The sequence below is a fragment of the Canis lupus genome, chromosome 8 (assembly GCF_048164855.1).
Source record: "Canis lupus baileyi chromosome 8, mCanLup2.hap1, whole genome shotgun sequence".
Lineage (NCBI taxonomy): Eukaryota > Metazoa > Chordata > Mammalia > Carnivora > Canidae > Canis > Canis lupus.
In genome coordinates, this window is record NC_132845.1 from 17386393 (window position 1) to 17401442 (window position 15050).

Genomic DNA, 15050 nt, shown 5'->3' on the forward strand with positions numbered 1-15050 from the left:
TTCAATTCTCATGTTGGCTTCAATACTTAATTTCCCCATTAGGCTTATCAACGTTTGCTGCTTAATTTTGAGACCACAAATTATATCACTGACATGTGAAAACTAGAAGATATAAATCTGCTGAGAAAGCATTGGGATCTATTTCAAAAGTTGCTATTTTAAGGCCTGAGCCCCCACAGAATTTAACTGATACAGCTACAGAATATATGTTTATAAATCACTCCAAGAACCATGACTTTTCATTTAGATCAAAGGATTGTAGTTTTAAATTAATTGTGCTTTTTTTCCATTTTTTTTTAAGTGAATGGAAAGTGAAACAGTAGCTGTTAGCATGTTGGGTTTATTTGGAGAAAAAAATGAAGCCAGTTTTCTATCAGTGTGATCAAGGGCTTCAGTTTAAGACAAAATATTTGAAAGTATTGAGTGCTACTGGAAAAAAAAAAATTAAAGTAAAACATAGAAGCCACAATGACTTCTTTGGTTTAGTAGTAAAAATACAAATTCAGTGTAACACAGTATCTTGGTAAAAACATAGTTTTCACCAAATTAAGAAACCAATGAATCAGATATACCCCAGGAATAGATTTTGGTGTATACATAACTCATAATTGTATCTAAATAAATTGGGATATTCCATCAAGAAAAATAGACACTATAGTTGTACACACACACACACACACACACACACACACAAAGTAGCTGAACAATAAAATCTGCTGATATTGTAAGGAATACAAACATAAAACTTCAACATGGCAATATAAGTTTTGTCTCTTCTCTATTATGAAATGGCTTTTAGAAATATTTGCACTTTTGAAAAATTGTTTTTTTAAATCAATCTTCTTGTCCCATAAAGATGGTGTACTTTTTTAAATAAATGATATCAAATTTTGAATGTATTTTGTGCAAAATTAGTTGAAAATATTTAACCAAATTATTAAACAAATGGAGTGCCAAAAGATTTCAGCTTTTTCATCTTTTAGCAAATTGCAGTTACAAACACAGAGTGTGGAAATAAGATGATAAAATTTATTCCTACAACAGCAAGGGAGGAACTGAATACAAGGAAGAAGAATTCAAACACTGTGTGAGAATTAAGATTCTGAAACTTTGTAGTTGTGCCTGGGAATAGCTCAATTTTGGGGAAGAATCTTATAATAAAGTTCCTACTTTTAATTGGATAGATCTGTGTCATATGCTGGAATTGGATAAATTGATAAAGTTTATGATTTTACAGCATCTATACCTGGTAAATCATTCAAAAAGCCATAGGGACCACTTATTTGAAGAGTTTTGTCTTATGAAAAAATATTTGTCAAAGAACAGAGGTGAAAAGACAGTCTCTGTGAAAATATTTGGCCTGAAACATTTAAGTGTTTCAATATAAAAAATAGATTTAAGAGTATTCTCCATTTGGCAGAATATGTTCTGAGGTTACCGGGTACCTCAACATTTATAGAAAAAATATTTTTCTCATTTCAAAATATTGTGGTGTAGATAGAAAAATTAATTGAAGATGTCAAAGATTTTACTTGTATTAAATTTAAAATGCAAATTGGGAGAAGACTGTGGGGAATTTATGAAACAAAACAATTAAAAGGCCATACTGAAAAAATAAAATTCTTCTAAAAACATCTTGTATTAGAATTCTCCACAGAAATAGAACCAATACAATGGATATACTATCTACATCTATCTATCTATGTACATTAGATAGATAGATAGATAGATAGATAGATAGATAGATAGATAGATCTCTATACATCTACCGGAAAAAAAAAAAAAAAAAAAACCTTCTAAGGAACTGACTCATGCAATTATGGAGGCTGAGAAGCCCCGCCATTTGTCATCTGCAAGATAGAGAACCACAAGACTCAGTAGTACAGTCCAAGGGCAGGAGAATATTGATGTCCCAATTTAAAAAGTCAGGCAGAGATATGGAATCCTAGGCCTCCAACAGATTGGATGAAGTCCACTCACATGGAGGAAGGCAATCATTTTACTCTACCAATTCAAATATTAAGCTCAACCAGAATACCCAGAATACCCAGACATACCCAGACATACCCAGAATGAGATTTAACAAAATATCTGGGTAGTTAACTTGTGGCCCAGTCAAGTTGACACAAAAAATTAACCGCCACACAGATATAACGTGGTGCTAGCTAAGAGAGATATGGCTAAGAAACTGATTAAATATATTAATATAAATTCAGAATAATACTCTGCTGATGTCATTTTTAAATGTTCAGAAAGTTAATATATTTTTATTTTGCTGATTTTAAATGTTTGAGTAATCGATATCAACACATTTTTTTTTCTTGATTTTCTAGATACATGAACCAAATGAACTCATTCTTTTCTTCTGTTTGCCTTTGGTTAAAACAGTTTAAGTTGGGGACACCTGGGTGGCTCAGTGGTTAAGCATCTGCCTTCGGTTCAGGGTATGATCCAGGAGTCCCAGGATCAAGTCCCACATCGGGTTCCCTGTGTGGAGCCTGCTTCTCTATGTCTCTGCCTCTCTCTCTCTCTCTCTGTGTCTCTCATGAATAAATAAATAAAATCCTTAAAAAAAAATTTAAAAAAAAATAAAACAGTTTAGTTTGGATTGTCTGCCATTTGTAAGTCAGTGAATCTTGACACCACACGTAATGGGATTCTTCTGAAGAAGAAGGGAGATAATGTTTGTGAAACATAGCATCATGTGTAAGACATCATAAATTCTCCATAATGGTAGCTATTTCTGTAAGTTTAGAAAATAATTTTCAATGGAAATATGTACAAAATGCCAAGTAGCATCAGGTTCCTAACAATATCTTCAATACAAGTAGGATAATGCTAATTCTGGTTTTCACTCATTCTGCTTTTTCCCTATGGTTTACTACTTTCTCTGATTCCTCTGCCCTTAGTTACAACAGCAATCAGTATTCATGTTTAAGAGTGTGAAACATCTGGCTGGAGGAGTAGGCTGAGAGTTAATAATCTTTGTAGCATAATTTAAGCCTCACCTAGAATACCTACTATTCAAATATATTTTCTGAATCATATGTGAATTAATGATAATCTAAATAATAAGTGAATTTCTGCTTTCTTAACTATTGCTTCCTCTAATCTTTCTTAGATTTAAATGCAAGTGTTTGTGAGAAAGGAAATGTCATATGTAATTAGACATTTACTCTTTCATCCAACAAAGGTTTGTTGAACACTTACTATATGCCAGGTTCTGTTCTAGTTACCTGTATGTTTCAGCCTAAAAAAACAAATTCCAGGGGATCCCTGGGTGGCTTAGTGGTTTAGCATCTGCCTTTGGCCTGGGGCGCAATCCTGGAGTCCCGAGATCGAGTCCCGTGTCGGGCTCCCGGCATGGGGCCTGCTTCACCCTCTGCCTGTGTGTCTCTCTCTCTCTGTCTATCATGAATAAATAAATAAATAAATAAATCTTAAAAAAAAATTCCAACTTTCATGGAACTTATACACCGTTAGGGATTAACAGAAAATTAACACAAATATTTTTAAGTAAATTAAATAGCATCTTAGGAGAAAATAAGTGCTATGGGGAAAAATATATATATGATCATTTCAGAATTAAATAGGGTGGTGAGGAGAGGCCTCTGGAAGAAGGTGGGATTTAAGCAAAGATATGAAATGGAAATCTGGGAATAGTGTTCCAAATAGAGAAAAGGGTTAACAAGGAGGCCAGTGTGGTGGGCTTGAATGAGCAAGAGGCAGAATAGAGGTGATGATGTCACAAGACCTTTGGCTTCAACTCGGAATTAAGTGAATTGATTTACAAATTTCTCTTCTTCCAGGCAAGAAAGATGCCCGACACTTAGGAGGGAATCAGAAACCTTGCCATCCTATATTAAAAAGGGGAAAGCACATATTTGATGGTAAAAGATAAAATAAAAACTCATTGTTTTCCCTGGGAACACTATTGTAAGAATACATTTAAGAAAAACAAACTGAAACGAAACAAAGGATTCTAGCTTGAGGAAGAGAAGTGGCAGTTCTTAACAGGCAAGTGACTGAACATCAAAGCCGTAGATAGTGTGATTTGATTGAATGAGTCTTAGTCCATTTCCATGGAAGCCTTTGCAAAAAAGTGATTGATTCTCATCACTTTAAGCTGGTGTACTTTCCACACTGCCAGAGGCTAACAGAAAGGAAGTCTACACATAGTGCGTCTTAATATGGAGTCCATGGACCGCCAGTAGAGTAATACCTGGGACTCCTGTGAAAATGCAGATCCCTGCACCTTCCCCAGGCATACTGGACCATGCTGTCTAGGTACCTTTTACGCATCAAAAGTTTAAGAACACTGAACAGAAAAGACAACTTCTTAAGGGTCTCTCTGACTCTGGATTTCTATTGAGTGTCCCATGCCAGGTCCCCAAAATGTTCAATCCTGCAGTGTTTTATTTATGGTTATCAGGTCCACTAACCTTTGGATTAGATGAAGAAGAGTAGGAAAATGCCTTAAGCCATTGTCACAGTGAAAGGGAGATGATTTAAATGATTTTTAAATCATTGCTCATTTCTATAGCTGTATAATCATTAAAAAATGCGGTGTACCGTTAGTGGGTGAAGGTCACCTTTTCATAGTGATATTTAGATTCGAGGGCGTATTAATTCCTCTGAGTGCGCAGTTGTTGATTCTGATGATTTGAGCCAATGAGAAGTAATGATGGCTAAATACCTGAGATCTATTGCCTTGTTAGCTATGTTAACAGCCAATGACAACATAATCTAAAGAGATTTACTGTTTGGCTTTAGAAAAAGTACCAAGCTAAAAGTATAATTAAAACGTTTATTAACCTGCCAAGTTGAAAAGGATACGTTAAGACTTATGGTGTCTGAGGGGGAGCAATGACTTGTTTTCCATTTTGTCTTCTGCCCATCTTGCCCCATGGAATATCCCCACCTACTCGATAGGAACTGAGGAAATGGGCTCACTAATTTTCCTTAATTTCTAGTTTGAGCTCCAAAAAAGACTTGAAAAAAATCCTTTATTGCAAAGCCAGCAATTATTGAAATTCTCTAATTACCCTGTCTGAGACCTTTCTTCATACCAGGGTGATGCAGACAGTCTCTCGATTTTTTTAAAGGTCAAATTACCTTGTTTCAGTATCTTCTGGTGATGGGCCAAATGGGACTAGCTTAATTTAATATGTCTCTGCTGCTTTTCTTTCAATCCAAAGGGGCATCCATCATGGGCTTCTCATTCTGACTGATATTGATCAGGTAATTGCCCTCAGCTTGTCAAACTATCATGATTTTTATAAGAATGAGTCTTTTCTAGAAGAAAGTAGACTCAGAGAGAGATACAAAGATTTCGATTAGAAGTTTGCCCAAAAGCAACTCAGAGTAGAAATCAAGAATGTAAAAGAGAAAAAGGGAGCTGAGGGAAGGAAGAGGGGAAGGGGAAAAAGTAAAGATGGGTTGTATCCTTCTAAAATGTAGTAAATGTGAATTAAAATTATCCACTTGGTACAATTCAGAAAAAAAAGATCCAGCCTAGCAATAGCACAATTCAGTGCAAGCCAGTTTTGACAGTAGCTGTGTGGTTACTCAGAGTAAGCATTAAAAAAAAAAAAAACAAAAAACTGCCAACCTTATTTAATTTTGTCTCAGGATCAAGTGGATACTATTCTTGTGGCTCAGACCATCATTTTCTTTTTCTTTGCTAGTCTGATGTAAATAAACATTAGCTAACTCTTCGAATTATCCTAGATTATTAGGGTGAAGACGAAACCCAAAATAAAGGGAGAAACTCCTGCCAGGAAAGGAGTTCCTCCAGAAAATTGTCTAATGTTGGTTTGGGGAATGTCTTCTTAATGTGCTGCCATGCCATGCCCAGGGACAGCCCAGAGAGAGAGATATTTTCTTCAAAACATGCTGAGCAGTATATGAGACAAATTCAGCTGTATGACTTTATGTGAAATAGAGCAAGGTTACAAAAGCTCATGTGAAGAGTCTAGAAAGTCAAAGTGAGCCCACATGTAGGGTATCATTATAGTTAACAACCAGGTAGTGCTAGGTGTCCAAGAGCTGTATCAAGGCAGCAGGGAGAGCCATCCTGCTATAAGGGCTTCATATAATCATTCACCATCCCTGCAGATATTCAAGAATACCTTGATGCCCTTCAATTTAAGAATAAAGAATGCAGCTTTGTCACCTTCAGAGAATTCTAGAAACAGTCCCTTAAAACACCAGTATCTTCAATGAAGCTGCTTTAAAACAACTGACTCTTTTTCCAGGTTTTTTTCAGATCACCATTAGCCTTAGGCCCTCCCCCAACATGTCAACACTGATTAAAAGTATATCTATGACCACATTAAACCTAATATTGCTATAATTATTGTTCCAAAAAATATTTGTAAATTTGCTTTTGAAATTATTGGGCTACAAATAACTGACTTAACTCACAACATGTTATGAGCTTTCAGCAATCATCATACCTAGATGAAAATTTTACAAAGTGAGAAAATTTAAACCTACACATTATTTTCAAATGCAGTGAAAAATTTTAATGAATACTAAATTTTATAATTAAGTTGGCACAATATCACATCATGTAGGTATTTAATATAACATTTGTTAAAACATTCTGAGATTTTCTTTTTGGTATTTTGGATGCAATTTTTTTAGCAAAATACACAATCTTATCTCACACTTTGAATGAATATGTATTCCAATATCAGGTTCTCTCAATGATAGCAACATGAGCTATATAATGAAAAATATTGTTTGTTGGATCTTTATAGATTTGCAGTAGAATTTTCTTAAAGCTTCTCCTTGCAAAGTCAATCTCATATAGAAATTCATCCCCTATTAGAGGCCAGAAATATCCTGAATAACTGGCCAACTGTCTCACTAGTTACATGGTACTGAATGTTACATTACCCTAGGAGAGCATAACCCAAGGACAAGTACAATTCTGGGCTTCACCTGAAACGACTTATCTGTTCTCCCGAGAGAGAGAGCATCATAAGCTGAAGTTGCTGAGAAAGAAAAAGAAGATGCAGGGAAAATAAAGAAAATGGAAAGTGTTTTTTCGGTTTTTGTTTCTGGGTTTCAAGCTTTCCCTTTCTATTTTAATTTCTTTCTTATACACTCTCCTTTTTCTTACCTGTGTCTCAAGAGAATTGCCGGTAGCATAATGGGCTCACACAGGCAACTCACACAGATGCAGCAGATCAAAGATCTGTTGTGTTCTCTCACTCTCTCAGTTTGCCTTCCCCCAGGAAAACGCCAATTACAGATTCCAATGACTGGTGCGCAAATGCACATCTGCACGCGCTCTGAGTGTGTATGCATGTACAGCCACGAGTGGGTGCTTTAAGTGTTTTCCTGTGGGATTCACCTTCCCTGGATGGCGGGCAAGGCTGTAAACTTGCATCATGCTCACCAAAGGACCTCCCCACATTGCACCTTCTCCTTTCCTGGCTCCCAGCTCCAGCCCTCTGGGGTTATTCAAGCAAATGTAACACCTCCAGTAGTTGTGCAATCTTAGTTGGTGAACACTCCCCGTGAATCCAGACAAACACCACGACTCAGGGTGAATGTTGTTTATTATATTCATATTTCTTGCACTTACATAACATCAAAATTCTTCTCTGATGTTCAGTGTTTGTGTGTGTGTTGTGTGTGTGAGAGAGAGAGAGACGGACAGACAGACAGACGGACAGACAGAGAGACACAAACTGCCTGGCCAATTTAACATATCTATTCTTCCACATTTTCAGTATTAACCACATTGCGGAAAGGATAAACCCTCTATTAAACTTTTCTTTCTTAAGTTGTGTGTGGAATGTGCCTTTTGTTCTTCCCTGTGTAAAAATGTATAAAATAATCAAAGCACCATCACGACCTGACAGCTCAGGCCTTTGATGAACAGGGCTTTATGCTGGATTATCATATGACATTTCCAAACTAAATTATATTTATGGGTCATATAGGGTACTATCGCATTATCATCCCTCTACGTGAAGTTTGTACATTTTGCAAGAAGTAGAAGAGAGCAAGGGACCTGGAATTAGATGTCTTTATTTTTGAACATGAAAAAAAAATTAAAAAGCCATCCATTTAACATTCCCTGACTGCTCATTTGAGGTTTCTGAACTTTTGAAGGGAATCTTATTCCTTAGATTCTACTACTTCATATACTTAATGTGCTTAGAAATCCTTAGAAATGAGCAAATCTAACACATTCTCTTTACAGATGAGAGAACTGAGCAGAGCTAGAAACAGAATTGAGCCCCAGTCTCTTAAACACTTTCCCACCTAACCTCACAACTTGTTTAGACAATGATATATACAGACAAGACTTGGTCAAACCATCAAGGTGACAACATTTCACCTTCAGAACAAACTAAAGCAAGGCAAAGATATTCTAAATATGAAGTATTAGTTCCAAAAAGAGTTATTTGCACTTTGTCAGACATTTTAGAAAACACTCCTATTCAAGTTTGATGATTATTTTTTTCTTGTTAAATTCAAAAGGACTTTTCCCTTTGAATACAATGTTATTCAATAATTTCTTAAGAATAGTAAGAGAAAGATACATATTGTCAGATACTATATTTCCTAAATGAGAGCCCTCAGAAAAGAGTGGCATGAGTCATATTTTCTTCCAGTAGCCCAAAGAGTATTCAGCTACGTCTGACAAAACTCTAGCCCTGTTCTACTTGATACTGAGAGTGGCACTGGGGAATTCACCATCTTCTCAGAGAATGGAGGATTCATGGTCAGCTATGTGCACTGAATTTTGTATATTATATCACATTTTCTTTCAAGTCCACATTCTAGTTGGATATTTCTTGTGTACCATTCTTCTGCTATATAACACTTAGGTACAATTGTTCCCTTCTAACAAGAAACACTGTAAAAAAAAAAAAAAACACAGAAACCTGTGAGTCACAAGGAAAAAAATGTAATACAGATGTGAAGATGCTACCCTATAATGCAGAATACAAGAGTATCCTTTAACCAAACTCACTTTAAATAAATGTGTAGTTCATCCGATTCCATAGCTGACCTACATGGAATTCTTTGTAACATTGATGTAAGATAATGAGACCTAAAATAAATTAAAATATCCAAAAGGGAGATAGTCGTTATTAGTCCCATAAAAAGAATTATCTTAAGTAAGATAGAGTCTTTCAAGAAAGTACTTTTAAAAGTCCCTTCAGTTATGAAGCTGAAATTCTTAGCAAATTGCTGGGATACTTCTTAAATTCCTCCACCGTGGGCTAATATTCCAAGGAGCAAAGCGATTATATGACAAAATATTAATAAAAATGCTATAACTTCTCTCCTTGATATTTCATAAATACTGGCATTGACATTTCTGAATTCTTAAAGCTCTCCTTCTTACTCTGAATCAGACTTATACCTCTTTACAACAAATGGCATAATCACCAAACCAGAGATCCACTGTAAAAACAGACAAACTTACATGATCTCATGTAATAAAACAGGCACCGTGACAACTTGAAGAAGTGAAAACACACAAAAAACCCTGATTATCCTATCTTTTCCCTTTTATATACTTCTACATATGCAAAACAGCCAATTATGGTAGGTGTTTGTCCAATTCACTGGTATTGAAGTAGCCAAATCTGATTAAATGATGGGCCTCCAATCTTATGAGACTTAACATTAATATCTCAGATTATTTTGTTAAACAGTTAAACTAAATGATCTAGATTTTATCCACGTCATTTACATAGCAATAACTGTAACTTGCCAAATGGTGAATTTCACCTGAATCAGCTCAGAGTATGGATATGCATCCAGAGAAACTCTCTCTTGTAATTAATTATTTTCAAAGAATCAAAAATCATTTAGGGGACAGAACCAGAGCTTTCTTCCAGTGATCTTTTAAACAAAATTGAATTGCTCCAACATGGGACAGGAGCAAGCAGAAAACCGCCTCATGTTCACAACCACGTCCAGATGCAAATATATCTCTCACTCTAAATGAAATAATGATACCCTATTTTCTGCAGTTTCATTGACAAATAATAAGAAAGATGTCTAAATGGGTGTGGTAGGGTGAGGGTTAAATCTGATTGTAATTAGATTGCAGTATGCATGGTCATGTGGTTAATAGTAAATTTTCCTTGATTAACTGGTCCTGTTTGTTAAGAGCTCCTATTAACATTAGTGCTCTCCGTGTTGGCTGTAGAGACACACCATGGACCAGTGCAAAATTAATGAAGGCAGGTACGCATGCTGATTAGAATGTGGCAGTTTAATAAACTCTTCCAACATTAAATTATTTAATGCATTCATGCTCATGCAGGCTATTCGATGGTCAGCTTGACCACCTATGTGTTAATATTGGGAATTGAAATGCAGAGAATGGAAGAGATATAGTGGTGTATGAGGTAATTAGCTCTCATGTCTGATAAATGGGGCAATACCTATGTGTGCGCATGTTTTAGCACACCACAAATGGTGCTTTCATTAGCTGGAATCTTCTGCAGAAATTTTTATAAATGGTTAGTTTGATTTTTGTACCATAAACAGTGGGTCTGATAGTCACTGTCAGTTGAATATTTGAGACAAATTCCAAGTCAGCTATAAAGTAAGCTGTCTTGTTAAAATAAATAGGTCACAAAAATTAGATAGGAAGCCTATCAATAAACATCTTCAATCTGGACATAATCCCTATCTATCATATAGAAAATACTTTATATAAATATAAATGATTTCCATATATAAATGCAAATATCTATTAGATTTTGAGCAAAATAATAAGCTCTTATATTTGTACAATGCTTTATAGTTTATACAATGTTTGCACATATGTTATTTTATTTAATCCCAATCAAGGCCATTTTAGGTGGATAGTGTTTGCTAATATGTAGCTGATCAGAGTCTTAAAATTTCAGTTCTTGTAACTCAAAGTCCAGAGCTTTTAGCACAATTGTACAGCTGCCTACAAAACTAGTATTTGTAAGAATAAAGTATTATTTATAAAACAAGTTAATTTTTAGAAGTACATGAGCATTCTAGGAACTTTAGCTCTGTGGGAACAGGATACTACTTAGATTTGGTAGAAACACAAAAGAGGAAATGTCTATATTTTAACACATTCTAAATATGTACAAGTATTTTAAATGACTTACATTTTCCTAGATCCCAGGATACTTTCTGGCTGTATTTTAGGCCTTCACAGAAACTTTCATAGAGCTTACATGGAAATAAGTATGTTAACACAGAGCAATCCAGACTCCGGACCTTGGAGACAGTGTGGAAAGCATGAGCTGTACCTTTGGGAGGGCACTGATAAGCCTCATTACGGAATCACAATACCACCCACTGTGAAGGGAAGCTCTGAGAGAGTGGTTGAATGAATTTACCAGCCTGGGGACTTCTCTGATTTTGCCATTCCTGTCTTCAGCTCCTCTCCCATTCCTGGGATGCCAACTAAAATGAAAAGCAGAAAATCATTCTTGCCCTAACAAAATCAAAGCAGAGTAGCAAGAAAGCCTGGAAAGACTAAAGCACAGAATCCAGCCTCATAGATCTGTCTTCTTGTTTCAGACTTCTCAGGAATTGGCCATCTGACTTTGAGCAATTAGTTAACTTGCCTGAACTTCAGTCTTGTTAGAGGTAATTGAGGGAACTGGAGAGAGTGAACTTTCAAGTTCCTCAGATCTCTAGAAGGACCTTCCAAATGTTTCTTAACAGGAGAAAGCATGCCAATAATCTTTTTTGGCACAACCTCCCAAGAATAAAAAAGAACTACGGAATCCTGTGACAGAAAGTACCACCTTTGAACAGTGTACTCTGCAATCCTCCTCTTCCTAGAGGTCTAAATGGGTAATTTGGGGCATGGGCTGACCTTTGATTGCTCTATGGGCCTTAGCCAGAGGGATGGCTTGACTGAATTCCTGCTTTGTGTTTTTTGTTTTTGTGTTTGTGTTTGGGGTTTTTTTGTTTTTGTTTTCTTTTTGGTTTTGGGGGAGGTTTTTTGGTCTCTGGCTAGCTTCAAAGGATTCCTCAGTCATGAATTAATATTGTCCTCTTGGTTAGCTGTATCACTGGTGCTTGTCCTTACTGCCTCCCTTTGACAATGGGGACAGTTATTGATGTCTGGCACTTGTTATGGGTGGTTGGCAGCTATGTGAATATTGTAACTTATGATAGGCTTTTTACAACATTGCCATGGTGTCCATGAATTCTGACAGCTATCTGAAGAGTGTAAGTGTTGCCAGTCATGGTGTATGCTGACAAAATGGATTTCATTTTCCTCCAAATCTAGCAGAAAATTTGTACAAACAGGAAAGTAAACAATTGCCATTTGTTTGCATATTTTCAGTCAATGAAAAATCACTGCATTCTATCCACCTAAGTTATTTACCCTAATGAAAAACTATCTTAAACCAGGCTAAGTCTGTACTTCTTACTTTCAAGCCTTTGGCTTCTTAGAAAACATATGTGAGAAAGAATTTTATCTTAACACCTGAAATAGAAGAAGGCTACTCCCAAAATAAGACGAGGTCACACTCAAAACAGCAATAAAAACTAATCACAGAATGACACGATTAGATGGTTGAGGTAATGATAACATGGTGAGTGTGGAAATACAACTTTGATATTATGCATTTTTTTAAAATCCCTTATAGGCTCAGGTGATTTTTACAGTACTATCATTCCTTTTGCATTGTCTAGAGCAGTATATTTACTATTCATCAGGTATTTTGAATTCATTTAACTCTTATAACAAACCAATGAGACCAAAATAATTTTTACCTGGTTTATGTATTAGGAAACTGAGTCTCAGAAAACTTAATTAACTTGCCCATGGTCACAGACAGACTGAGGCAGAGGCAAGATTCAAACCCAGAGAGTTTTAGAGTCCCTAACCCCTACAAATGGTACATCTAAATCTGAATAGTCCAATATGGCAGCCTTAACCACATGTACCTATTGAAGAGTTTAGAGAAAGTATTGAGAAGAAGCTACTAAAGAAACTATTATTGAGAAACATGTCTAATCTGAATCAAGATGTACCACTAAGTGTGAAATATACCAGATTTGAAGACTTAACATGAAAAAATACAAAACAAAACAAAACAAAAAAAAGAAAAAAATACAAAACATCTCATTAGTTTTGTTATATTGATTACATGTTGAAATGATAAGATTTTGAATATTTGGAGTTAAAATATTAAAATTAATTGCAATTTCTTTTTACCTTTTAAGGTACTTACTAGAAACATTTCTATATTTATATAAGTACTACATGTATACTATCTCTACTGATCGACATAGATTCTTGAGCAAGTGGATCCAATTTTATATGCTTTCCATATTTTCCATCATGAGAATATTTCATGAGTACTAAGAATCCCTTTGGAGGGGAAAAAAATGATGGAAAATCCTCTTCAGACCAAAACACACAATGTTCCCAGTATTGGCCATCTCATGGTATGCTTCATGTTCATAATGTGATGTGGGACTTAGAATTGTTGTCCATCAACAGTAACCATAAACCAAAGTTAGTTGCTTTTCTCTGTTTGTCATGGAATACTTCTGATTTATAACAAACTATACTGGAATCATTCCAATGATGGGAATTCCTGGCCATTTGTTAGCCAAATATCAGCATCTACCAATGCAATTATTTCTCTATGTTGAGGTTTTTATTTTGTATAAGAGCCCCGTAAGAGAGTCTTTGGACAATATAGTGATAGACAAAGAATCTGGCCTAACAGCACCAGTGAAATCGTATCTATCAGGGGGGGAAGAAGAAGAAATCCCTCCCGAAGTTTGAAAAAACAGCTTATTTCATTCACAATTGTACAGATATCTGAGAACCAATATTATCAACCAAAACATTGAGGCTGCTTTTCACATAGAACTTTCCCTATGAGGAAAAAATAGTTAAAATTAAGTTTTCTGTAAGTATTTGTTGCTGACTGACCAAATTTATGTTCTAAATTAGATTAGTAAGTCAGCAAGGGTCATGAGGTAGACGCACTAGATAGAAAACTCTAAAAAATACTATGAGAAGCTACATCAAAAGCAAAATCCATAAATTATACACTTACGTATTTATACCCTCATGATGAAGAGATAACACATTTGAAAAGCCACAGGTAAAGTCTCATACATGCTAATGAACATGGTAGGAATTAGTTAAATATATTGGACTTCAGAACAGCCTATGTCAACACATTAAAGAAGACAAATAGGTAGATAGAGGAGGAGAGGTGCTGAACTTCCTTCCACTTATGAGTTTCAACTTGATTTGAGAGGCAATTGCATGCTATTTTCAAAATAACTGACCAAATAGAAAAATCCAAGTTTCAACTTTTTTTTAAACAGTTAAAACAAGAACAAAATCTTTAATGTTTTTCCCCCCTCACCTCTAGCTAAAAGCCAGCTAAATTTTTAAAATTAAATTTGGCAGGCACTTGACGGCATGCTTTCAGCATGATGTTTTAAAGACTAAACTATGGAGCAATCTTTAAACATTAGTGGAGGTCATATGGCAAACTCCACTCATACAACAGAATCATCACGTCCATCTCTCCAAATATATCTGGGGCTTTAAGCTAGAATACAAAGAGATATTCCTATCTTTCTCTTCTTCTTGGGGCTCTAAGAACACCCTTTAAATGCTTCTGTAGCTCACCTAATTCCTCCCTAATACATTTTGCTGGCTTTGATGTTCAATTTAATTTAAATCAGCAGAATGATCCAAGTGAATCTAGGTTGCTGTAATGTTACATTAGGAAGATCTGATCCATTTGCAGCTAAGGTACACCCAAATTCATTAACATTTACTCAATAGGCTTCCAGCAGGTGACTTTATGAGAGGAAACAGATGCATCTGAATGTCACCTTACCACACATGTGAGTATTAATAGATTTTTGTTCTGTCCATATACTATTACTGCATCCCATTCTAAGTGAATATAGATAACGGCATTAGTTTATTTTAAAATACACAGAATTATACAGAAATGTTCTCTGAGAGGCTTTGACAATTAAATGAGTTCAAACTTTACACAGGCGCAATGGGGATTGAC

General features: G+C 35.5%; 1 long non-coding RNA gene across 3 annotated transcripts in view; it reads right to left on the bottom strand.

Moving 5' to 3' along the window:
* The window catches only part of LOC140637900 (uncharacterized), a 381100-nt gene that overhangs the window by 74935 nt on the left and 291115 nt on the right, over positions 1-15050 (bottom strand). The gene's annotated exons all lie outside the window — the stretch shown is intronic.